Source organism: Anopheles funestus, unplaced genomic scaffold (assembly GCF_943734845.2).
Source record: "Anopheles funestus unplaced genomic scaffold, idAnoFuneDA-416_04 scaffold_47_ctg1, whole genome shotgun sequence".
NCBI lineage: Eukaryota > Metazoa > Arthropoda > Insecta > Diptera > Culicidae > Anopheles > Anopheles funestus.
The window spans coordinates 44,722-55,823 of record NW_026045267.1 but is presented as its reverse complement, the minus strand read 5'-3'; positions in this window follow the sequence as shown (position 1 = coordinate 55,823).

Below are 11,102 nucleotides of genomic sequence, written 5' to 3'. Positions count from 1 at the left end.
CGAAAAAGTTAGTTTTGGTATAAGTTAGGTTTTTAAGAAAAAGTTAGATTTTTAAGAAAAAGTTAGGTTTTTTCGAAAAAGTTAGTTTTGGTATAAGTTAGGTTTTTAAGAAAAAGTTAGTTTTGGTATAAGTTAGGTGTTTAATTTAGTATGAATTAATTAGTTAAGCAGTTCCATGAAAACACTTTAGATTTAATTGCATGAACTTATTTGAACTCCCTCTTACTTGACAACACTAGAAGCTAATAGTATAGACATAACGGAATTTTGTACATGAACTGTGGTAATTGGTTAGGAATTTTTGACGATTGAATACACATTGTAAAAGCGTAAGCCAAACCGCGTACACCTTCTTTGCATACAAGCAAAAAAACCGAGATATCACAAGTTTCCTCCAATCACAACCGGTGTAATTTCTACATTTTGGTCCTTCGAACCGGATTGTGAAAGGAAGCATTACGTGCAGTGAAACTTGCAGCAGGACACTACGTGACCACAAATCTCGGGAAAAACGGCACTCCGTGACCGTTTATGTGACGCGTTTCTTTCAAGTGTAATTTTGGCTACGCAATCCGTGGTGTTAACCACTGTGTATCGTGTAATTGCTCCGCTATCACGAGCAATCGGAACATTTGTTAGTTGTGTGTCCATGTTAATCGTGTTGCCACCAAAAAACTTACCGTAAAGTGCTAGTGAAATTTGTTCGGACAGAGTGAAGAAAAACCGACGCCAAACTCGCCATTTCAAATTTGGCATCCATAATTGCAATAGCACCCATTGCTAAAATTGCGCCATTGGAAGGTCATTCTTGCGTACAAGCTTGTACACGATCTGATTAAGATTATCTTGCGCGCCAAATTTTTGAAAGGAAAATGGAGAAGAAACTCAAGTCGGTTCAAATCAAAAAACGCCAAGCTGTGGAACTGGTTAAGAACATTGAGAAGTTCACTAGTGAATATACCGAGGATCAAGTGAGTGAAATACCAGTGTGCTTAGAACAGTTGGAGAAGTATTATGAAGATTTTCTCCAGGCAAACGCGAAACTGTCGGAGTTAGATGAGGACGCGGCGGACACGTATGTAATGGAACGTTGTGATATGGACACGCGTTACCGACGCGTTAAGGGTTTCCTTCTACGAAGGCAACCATCTGGTGTGATAAGTGATTCGTTGTTGATCGCCAATTCAACATTAAACAGTTCGGGACGATCGAGTGCGGTGAATTTGCGGTTGCCAAAAATCGAATTACCCACGTTCGACGGGGATTCGACAAAATGGTTAACGTTCCGGGACAGATTTGTGGCGATGATCGATTCTTCAGCGGACATTCCCAACATCATGAAGCTGCAATATCTGCTGTCATCGTTAAAGGGCGATGCTGGTCTGCTATTCGAGCATACCACCCTGACAGCAGATAATTATGACGTTACGTGGTCTGCCTTGCTGAAGCGATACGACAACCCGCGTACGCTTGCTCGCGAATATTATCGCAATATTCATCACCTGCCAACTGTGAGCCGAGAGAGTGTGGACGAGTTGGCACACCTGGTGGATGAGTTTACTCGACATGTCAACGGGCTGAGGAAACTCGACGAACCTGTGGATCACTGGGATACGCCGCTCTGTAACCTACTGCTGATGAAATTGGATCCTGTCACCATCCTAGCTTGGGAAAACCACTCGACAAGCCACCTGAAAGATAAGTACAAGGAACTAGTAGATTTCTTACACGATCGCATCCGAATACTTAAGTCAACGCGTGAGTTTTCGCATAATGTTGAGGGGAAGATGAAAATGGTGGCCGATCACAAAGGATCATCCGAACAGAGGCCAAGGGTGGTAGGCAACACAGCAACAACACAAAGGGCTTCACCGAGTGTTCCAGCACCGCAACCATCGTGCATTTTGGGTTGTGCGGATCCACACCACTTGCGCAATTGTCCAACATTTGCAAGCAAGGACGTACAACAACGACGTGAAATGGCCACACGAGAGCGATTGTGCTGGAATTGCCTAAATCGAAATCACCAAGTGAAAGATTGTCGCTCGTCATACAAGTGCACTACGTGCCAGGCACGACATCATTCACTACTTCACGTGAATCCGGTAGTGACCATGACTGCCCAATCGGAGGAGGAAATGGTGTTGCTGGAAACGGTACAACTCCAGCTGGTTGATGATTATGGCAACAGGTTTGATGCTCGGGCTCTTCTTGATTCGGGATCAATGTGCAATTTTGTTTCTGAAACCATGGCACATCGGTTGCTGACACCACGGTCACAAGTGGACATTGCCATTTCCGGTATAGGACAATCAAGACAGCATGTGAAAGGTGCCATTACAGCGACTGTGCAATCAAAGGGTAACGATTTTTCTGCGGCAATGGAATTTCTGGTGCTAAGGACTCCGTCAGCACAAACTCCAAGCAAGCCGATAAATATAGAATCGTGGAGCATCCCGAACGTAATGCTCGCAGATCCTACTTTCCACGTTCCCGGAAAGGTAGATTTAGTCATTGGTGGAAATATGTTTTGGGAATTGCATTCTGGCAGGAAGCAGTCGTTAGGCAATGGCAAACCATGGCTAATAGAAACCCCGTTTGGATGGGTGGTCTCCGGGAATACTTCCAAGGGCACCGTGCCCAGTTTGATGCTATGTCACATGGCTAAGAATGAAGGTGCCATAGAAGCTCAAGCACCAACAGGGATAAAGGAGCACGAGGCAGACACCGAGGAGCGGTTGGCGGTGTCAAAGGTTGTCGCCACCTCTACGACGGGCGACTTCAGCAATGCACTCTTCGCACGATACTCCGCTTACAGCAAGCTGCGAAGAGTCATGGGGTATTGCTTGCGGTTTCTCGGAAACCTACGCGCGAGCAAGGCATCTCCGGTCGAGCGCGTCAAACGAAAAGTAGACATGAAGACGCTACTGTGTTCCGCTCCATCGCTTACAGCGGCGGAGTTGCAAGAAGCGGAACTAAGGTTGTGCCAGCTGGCACAACAGGACTCGTTTGGGGACGAATTGGATCACCTAAAACGAGGAAAGCAGGTGAATTCAAGGTCAAAGCTGAAGTGGTTGTCACCATACCTCGATCCAAAGGGTATGTTACGCGTTGGTGGCCGGCTTGGTAATGCCAACATACCAGAATCAACCAAGCATCCGATTGCCCTCGCAGCATCACATCGTTTGTCGACTCTACTGGCAGAGAACATCCATCTGCAGAAGATGCATGCCGGACCACAATTGATGCTGGCAACACTCCGGCAGAAATTTTGGTTGATAGGTGGTCGAAATTTGGTGAAAAGCGTGTATCATCGATGCCACACATGCTTTAGAAACAAGCCGACGTTGGTGAAGCAGGCGGTAGCAGATTTGCCTGCATCAAGAGTGTTACCAACCCAGCCGTTTGCAGTAAGCGGTGTCGACTATTGTGGACCCTTTTTACTAAAGTCGACCGTCCGCAATAGAAGTCCGACGAAAGCGTACATCGCGATTTTCGTATGTCTCGCGACAAGGACAGTTCATATCGAACTGGTGAGTGACCTCACATCGACTGCGTTTTTAGCGGCACTACGACGCTTTGTCGCCAGGCGTGGGAGGGTAACTGAGTTGCACTCGGATAATGCAACAACGTTCAAGGGCGCTGCACATGAGTTGCATCGCATATACAGGATGCTGAAAGTCGATGAGGGTGATAGGAGAAGTATTTTTGATTGGTGCGCCGAAAGCGAAATCAGGTGGAAATTTATCCCTCCACGCGCACCTCATTTCGGAGGCCTTTGGGAAGCAGCGGTCAAGTCAGCGAAAGGTCACCTACTTAAGACGATAGGAGTTAGTAGCGTAACCCAGGAAAACATGCTTACCCTTCTGGCTCAAATAGAGCAATGCCTTAATTCACGGCCTTTAGTACCCATGTCCGATGATCCGACCGATTTGGAGGCACTAACTCCGGGTCATTTTTTGATAGGTCGTAGTATGCAGGCAGTCCCTGAGGTCAATGTAAGTAAGGTTTCGTCAAATCGTTTAAACAATTACCAGATAGTGCAAAAGCACATGCAGGAAATTTGGGCCCGCTGGTACCCTGAGTACCTGCAGCAATTACAAGCCAGGGCAAAACATGCGAACAATGAACCTGTAAAGCTAGAGATCAACCAATTAGTGGTTGTAAAGGAAGATAACGTCCCACCTGCAGTTTGGCCGAAAGCACGAATAACCGCTTTACATCCGGGTAAAGATGGGGTAGTAAGAGTAATCACGTTACGAGGAAAACTCGGCAAGGAATTCGTTAGAGCAGCTAATAGAGTCGCGTTATTACCCAACCCCAACGATTAGACAGATCTACGATCGCACGTGGGATTAGTATAAACAAATCATGTTGACAGTTGGTACATCAAATTGCGTTACGTTGGTCACACAAAATTAGGTTAGATAGTTTCATGCATTTAAAAAAGAATTCTCTTTTGGTGGCCGGAATGTTTAATTTAGTATGAATTAATTAGTTAAGCAGTTCCATGAAAACACTTTAGATTTAATTGCATGAACTTATTTGAACTCCCTCTTACTTGACAACACTAGAAGCTAATAGTATAGACATAACGGAATTTTGTACATGAACTGTGGTAATTGGTTAGGAATTTTTGACGATTGAATACACATTGTAAAAGCGTAAGCCAAACCGCGTACACCTTCTTTGCATACAAGCAAAAAAACCGAGATATCACAAGTTTCCTCCAATCACAACCGGTGTAATTTCTACATTAGGTTTTTTCGAAAAAGTTAGTTTTGGTATAAGTTAGGTTTTTTCGAAAAAGTTAGTATTGGTATAAGTTAGGTTTTTTCGAAAAAGTTAGTTTTGGTATAAGTTAGGTTTTTAAGAAAAAGTTAGTTTTGGTATAAGTTAGGTTTTTAAGAAAAAGTTAGTTTTGGTATAAGTTAGGTTTTTTCGAAAAAGTTAGTTTTGGTATAAGTTAGGTTTTTAAGAAAAAGTTAGATTTTTAAGAAAAAGTTAGGTTTTTAAGAAAAAGTTAGTTTTGGTATAAGTTAGGTTTTTGAGAAAAAGTTAGGTTTTTTATAATAAGTTAGTTTTGGTAAAAGTTAGGTTTTTTAGAAAAAGTTAGGTTTTTTCGAAAAAGTTAGTTTTGGTATAAGTTAGGTTTTTTCAAAAAAGTTAGTTTTGGTATAAGTTAGGTTTTTTCGAAAAAGTTAGTTTTGGTATAAGTTAGGTTTTTGAGAAAAAGTTAGTTTTGGTATAAGTTAGGTTTTTAAGAAAAAGTTAGTTTTGGTATAAGTTAGGTTTTTTCGAAAAAGTTAGTTTTGGTATAAGTTAGGTTTTTATGAAAAAGTTAGGTTTTTTTCGAAAAAGTTAGTTTTGGTATAAGTTAGGTTTTTTCGAAAAAGTAAGGTTTTTTCGAAAAAGTTAGTTTTGGTACAAGTTAGGTTTTTTAGAAAAAGTTAGTTTTGGTATAAGTTAGGTTTTTTAGAAAAAGTTAGTTTTGGTATAAGTTAGGTTTTTTCGAAAAAGTTAGTTTTGGTATAAGTTAGGTTTTTTCGAAAAAGTTAGTTTTGGTAAAAGTTAGGTTTTTGAGAAAAAGTTAGGTTTTTTCGAAAAAGTTAGTTTTGGTATAAGTTAGGTTTTTATGAAAAAGTTAGGTTTTTTCGAAAAAGTTAGTTTTGGTATAAGTTAGGTTTTTGAGAAAAAGTTAGTTTTAATATAAGTTAGGTTTTTTCGAAAAAGTTAGTTTTGGTATAAGTTAGGTTTTTTCGAAAAAGTTAGTTTTGGTTTAGGTTTTTAAGAAAAAGTTAGTTTTGGTAAAAGTTAGGTTTTTTCGAAAAAGTAAGGTTTTTTAGAAAAAGTTAGTTTTGGTATAAGTTAGGTTTTTTCGAAAAAGTTAGTTTTGGTATAAGTTAGGTTTTTAAGAAAAAGTTAGTTTTGGTATAAGTTAGGTTTTTTCGAAAAAGTTAGTTTTGGTATAAGTTAGGTTTTTGAGAAAAAGTTAGTTTTAATATAAGTTAGGTTTTTTCGAAAAAGTTAGTTTTGGTATAAGTTAGGTTTTTTCGAAAAAGTTAGGTTTTTTAGAAAAAGTTAGTTTTGGTATAAGTTATTTTTTTTCGAAAAAGTTAGGTTTTTAAGAAAAAGTTAGTTTTGGTATAAGTTAGGTTTTTTCGGAAAAGTTAGTTTTGGTATAAACTAGGTTTTTTCGAAAAAGTTAGTTTTGGTATAAGTTAGGTTTTTTCGAAAAAGTTAGTTTTGGTATAAGTTAGGTTTTTAAGAAAAAGTTAGTTTTGGTATAAGTTAGGTTTTTGAGAAAAAGTAAGGTTTTTAAGAAAAAGTTAGTTTTGGTATAAGTTAGGTTTTTAAGAAAAAGTTAGGTTTTTAAGAAAAAGTTAATTTTGGTATAAGTTAGGTTTTTGAGAAAAAGTTAGGTTTTTTAGAATAAGTTAGTTTTGGTAAAAGTTAGGTTTTTTCGAAAAAGTTAATTTTGGTATAAGTTAAGTTTTTGAGAAAAAGTAAGTTTTGGTATAAGTTAGGTTTTTAAGAAAAAGTTAGGTTTTTTCGAAAAAGTTAGTTTTGGTATAAGTTAGGTTTTTTCGAAAAAGTTAGTTTTGGTATAAGTTAGGTTTTTTCGAAAAAGTTAGTTTTGGTATAAGTTAGGTTTTTTAGAAAAAGTTAGTTTTGGTATAAGTTAGGTTTTTTAGAAAAAGTTAGTTTTGGTAAAAGTTAGGTTTTTTAGAAAAAGTTAGGTTTTTTAGAAAAAGTTAGTTTTGGTATAAGTTAGGTTTTTTCGAAAAAGTTAGTTTTGGTAAAAGTTAGGTTTTTTCGAAAAAGTTAGGTTTTTTCGAAAAAGTTAGGTTTTTAAGAAAAAGTTAGTTTTGGTATAAGTTAGGTTTTTAAGAAAAAGTTAGTTTTGGTATAAGTTAGGTTTTTTCGAAAAAGTTAGTTTTGGTATAAGTTAGGTTTTTAAGAAAAAGTTAGATTTTTAAGAAAAAGTTAGGTTTTTAAGAAAAAGTTAGGTTTTTAAGAAAAAGTTAGTTTTGGTATAAGTTAGGTTTTTAAGAAAAAGTTAGTTTTGGTATAAGTTAGGTTTTTTCGAAAAAGTTAGTTTTGGTATAAGTTAGGTTTTTTCGAAAAAGTTAGTTTTGGTATAAGTTAGGTTTTTAAGAAAAAGTTAGATTTTTAAGAAAAAGTTAGGTTTTTAAGAAAAAGTTAGTTTTGGTATAAGTTAGGTTTTTGAGAAAAAGTTAGGTTTTTTATAATAAGTTAGTTTTGGTAAAAGTTAGGTTTTTTAGAAAAAGTTAGGTTTTTTCGAAAAAGTTAGTTTTGGTATAAGTTAGGTTTTTTCAAAAAAGTTAGTTTTGGTATAAGTTAGGTTTTTTCGAAAAAGTTAGTTTTGGTATAAGTTAGGTTTTTGAGAAAAAGTTAGTTTTGGTATAAGTTAGGTTTTTAAGAAAAAGTTAGTTTTGGTATAAGTTAGGTTTTTTCGAAAAAGTTAGTTTTGGTATAAGTTAGGTTTTTATGAAAAAGTTAGGTTTTTTTCGAAAAAGTTAGTTTTGGTATAAGTTAGGTTTTTTCGAAAAAGTAAGGTTTTTTCGAAAAAGTTAGTTTTGGTACAAGTTAGGTTTTTTAGAAAAAGTTAGTTTTGGTATAAGTTAGGTTTTTTAGAAAAAGTTAGTTTTGGTATAAGTTAGGTTTTTTCGAAAAAGTTAGTTTTGGTATAAGTTAGGTTTTTTCGAAAAAGTTAGTTTTGGTAAAAGTTAGGTTTTTGAGAAAAAGTTAGGTTTTTTCGAAAAAGTTAGTTTTGGTATAAGTTAGGTTTTTATGAAAAAGTTAGGTTTTTTCGAAAAAGTTAGTTTTGGTATAAGTTAGGTTTTTGAGAAAAAGTTAGTTTTAATATAAGTTAGGTTTTTTCGAAAAAGTTAGTTTTGGTATAAGTTAGGTTTTTTCGAAAAAGTTAGTTTTGGTTTAGGTTTTTAAGAAAAAGTTAGTTTTGGTAAAAGTTAGGTTTTTTCGAAAAAGTAAGGTTTTTTAGAAAAAGTTAGTTTTGGTATAAGTTAGGTTTTTTCGAAAAAGTTAGTTTTGGTATAAGTTAGGTTTTTAAGAAAAAGTTAGTTTTGGTATAAGTTAGGTTTTTTCGAAAAAGTTAGTTTTGGTATAAGTTAGGTTTTTGAGAAAAAGTTAGTTTTAATATAAGTTAGGTTTTTTCGAAAAAGTTAGTTTTGGTATAAGTTAGGTTTTTTCGAAAAAGTTAGGTTTTTTAGAAAAAGTTAGTTTTGGTATAAGTTATTTTTTTTCGAAAAAGTTAGGTTTTTAAGAAAAAGTTAGTTTTGGTATAAGTTAGGTTTTTTCGGAAAAGTTAGTTTTGGTATAAACTAGGTTTTTTCGAAAAAGTTAGTTTTGGTATAAGTTAGGTTTTTTCGAAAAAGTTAGTTTTGGTATAAGTTAGGTTTTTAAGAAAAAGTTAGTTTTGGTATAAGTTAGGTTTTTGAGAAAAAGTAAGGTTTTTAAGAAAAAGTTAGTTTTGGTATAAGTTAGGTTTTTAAGAAAAAGTTAGGTTTTTAAGAAAAAGTTAATTTTGGTATAAGTTAGGTTTTTGAGAAAAAGTTAGGTTTTTTAGAATAAGTTAGTTTTGGTAAAAGTTAGGTTTTTTCGAAAAAGTTAATTTTGGTATAAGTTAAGTTTTTGAGAAAAGTAAGTTTTGGTATAAGTTAGGTTTTTAAGAAAAAGTTAGGTTTTTTCGAAAAAGTTAGTTTTGGTATAAGTTAGGTTTTTTCGAAAAAGTTAGTTTTGGTATAAGTTAGGTTTTTTCGAAAAAGTTAGTTTTGGTATAAGTTAGGTTTTTTAGAAAAAGTTAGTTTTGGTATAAGTTAGGTTTTTTAGAAAAAGTTAGTTTTGGTAAAAGTTAGGTTTTTTAGAAAAAGTTAGGTTTTTTAGAAAAAGTTAGTTTTGGTATAAGTTAGGTTTTTTCGAAAAAGTTAGTTTTGGTAAAAGTTAGGTTTTTTCGAAAAAGTTAGGTTTTTTCGAAAAAGTTAGGTTTTTAAGAAAAAGTTAGTTTTGGTATAAGTTAGGTTTTTAAGAAAAAGTTAGTTTTGGTATAAGTTAGGTTTTTTCGAAAAAGTTAGTTTTGGTATAAGTTAGGTTTTTAAGAAAAAGTTAGATTTTTAAGAAAAAGTTAGGTTTTTAAGAAAAAGTTAGGTTTTTAAGAAAAAGTTAGTTTTGGTATAAGTTAGGTTTTTAAGAAAAAGTTAGTTTTGGTATAAGTTAGGTTTTTTCGAAAAAGTTAGTTTTGGTATAAGTTAGGTTTTTTCGAAAAAGTTAGTTTTGGTATAAGTTAGGTTTTTTAGAAAAAGTTAGTTTTGGTATAAGTTAGGTTTTTTCGAAAAAGTTAGTTTTGGTATAAGTTAGGTTTTTGAGAAAAAGTTAGTTTTGGTAAAAGTTAGGTTTTTTAGAAAAAGTTAGGTTTTTTCGAAAAAGTTAGTTTTGGTATAAGTTAGGTTTTTTCAAAAAAGTTAGTTTTGGTATAAGTTAGGTTTTTGAGAAAAAGTTAGTTTTGGTATAAGTTAGGTTTTTTCGAAAAAGTTAGTTTTGGTATAAGTTAGGTTTTTTCGAAAAAGTTAGTTTTGGTATAAGTTAGGTTTTTTAGAAAAAGTTAGTTTTGGTATAAGTTAGGTTTTTTCGAAAAAGTTAGTTTTGGTAAAAGTTAGGTTTTTTAGAAAAAGTTAGTTTTGGTATAAATTAGGTTTTTTCGAAAAAGTTAGGTTTTTTAGAAAAAGTTAGGTTTTTTAGAAAAAGTGAGTTTTGGTATAAGTTTGGTTTTTAAGAAAAAGTTAGGTTTTTTCGAAAAAGTTAGTTTTGGTATAAGTTAGGTTTTTTTGAAAAAGTTAGTTTTGGTAAAAGTTAGGTTTTTTAGAAAAAGTTAGGTTTTTTAGAAAAAGTTAGGTTTTTTAGAAAAAGTGAGTTTTGGTATAAGTTAGGTTTTTTCGAAAAAGTTAGTTTTTTTATAAGTTAGGTTTTTTCGAAAAAGTTAGTTTTGGTAAAAGTTAGGTTTTTTCGAAAAAGTTAGGTTTTTTCGAAAAAGTTAGTTTTGGTATAAGTTAGGTTTTTAAGAAAAAGTTAGTTTTGGTATAAGTTAGGTTTTTAAGAAAAAGTTAGGTTTTTTCGAAAAAGTTAGTTTTGGTATAAGTTAGGTTTTTTAGAAAAAGTTAGTTTTGGTAAAAGTTAGGTTTTTTAGAAAAAGTTAGGTTTTTTAGAAAAAGTGAGTTTTGGTATAAGTTAGGTTTTTTCGAAAAAGTTAGTTTTTTTATAAGTTAGGTTTTTTCGAAAAAGTTAGTTTTGGTAAAAGTTAGGTTTTTTCGAAAAAGTTAGGTTTTTTCGAAAAAGTTAGGTTTTTAAGAAAAAGTTAGTTTTGGTATAAGTTAGGTTTTTAAGAAAAAGTTAGTTTTGGTATAAGTTAGGTTTTTTCGAAAAAGTTAGTTTTGGTATAAGTTAGGTTTTTAAGAAAAAGTTAGATTTTTAAGAAAAAGTTAGGTTTTTAAGAAGAAGTAAGTTTTGGTATAAGTTAAGTTTTTGAGAAAAAGTTAGGTTTTTTAGAATAAGTTAGTTTTGGTAAAAGTTAGGTTTTTTAGAAAAAGTTAGGTTTTTTCGAAAAAGTTAGTTTTGGTATAAGTTAGGTTTTTTCAAAAAAGTTAGTTTTGGTATAAGTTAGGTTTTTAAGAAAAAGTTAGTTTTGGTATAAGTTAAGTTTTTTCGAAAAAGTTAGTTTTGGTATAAGTTAGGTTTTTAAGAAAAAGTTAGTTTTGGTATAAGTTAGGTTTTTAAGAAAAAGTTAGGTTTTTAAGAAAAAGTTAATTTTGGTATAAGTTAGGTTTTTGAGAAAAAGTTAGTTTTGGTATAAGTTAGGTTTTTTAGAAAAAGTTAGTTTTGGTATAAGTTAGGTTTTTGTGAAAAAGTTAGGTTTTTTCGAAAAAGTTAGTTTTGTTAAAAGTTAGGTTTTTAAGAAAAAGTTAGTTTTGGTATAAGTTAGGTTTTTTCGAAAAAGTTAGTTTTGGTATAAGTTAGGTTTTTATGAAAAAGTTAGGTTTTTTCGAAAAAGTTAGTTTTGGTAAAAG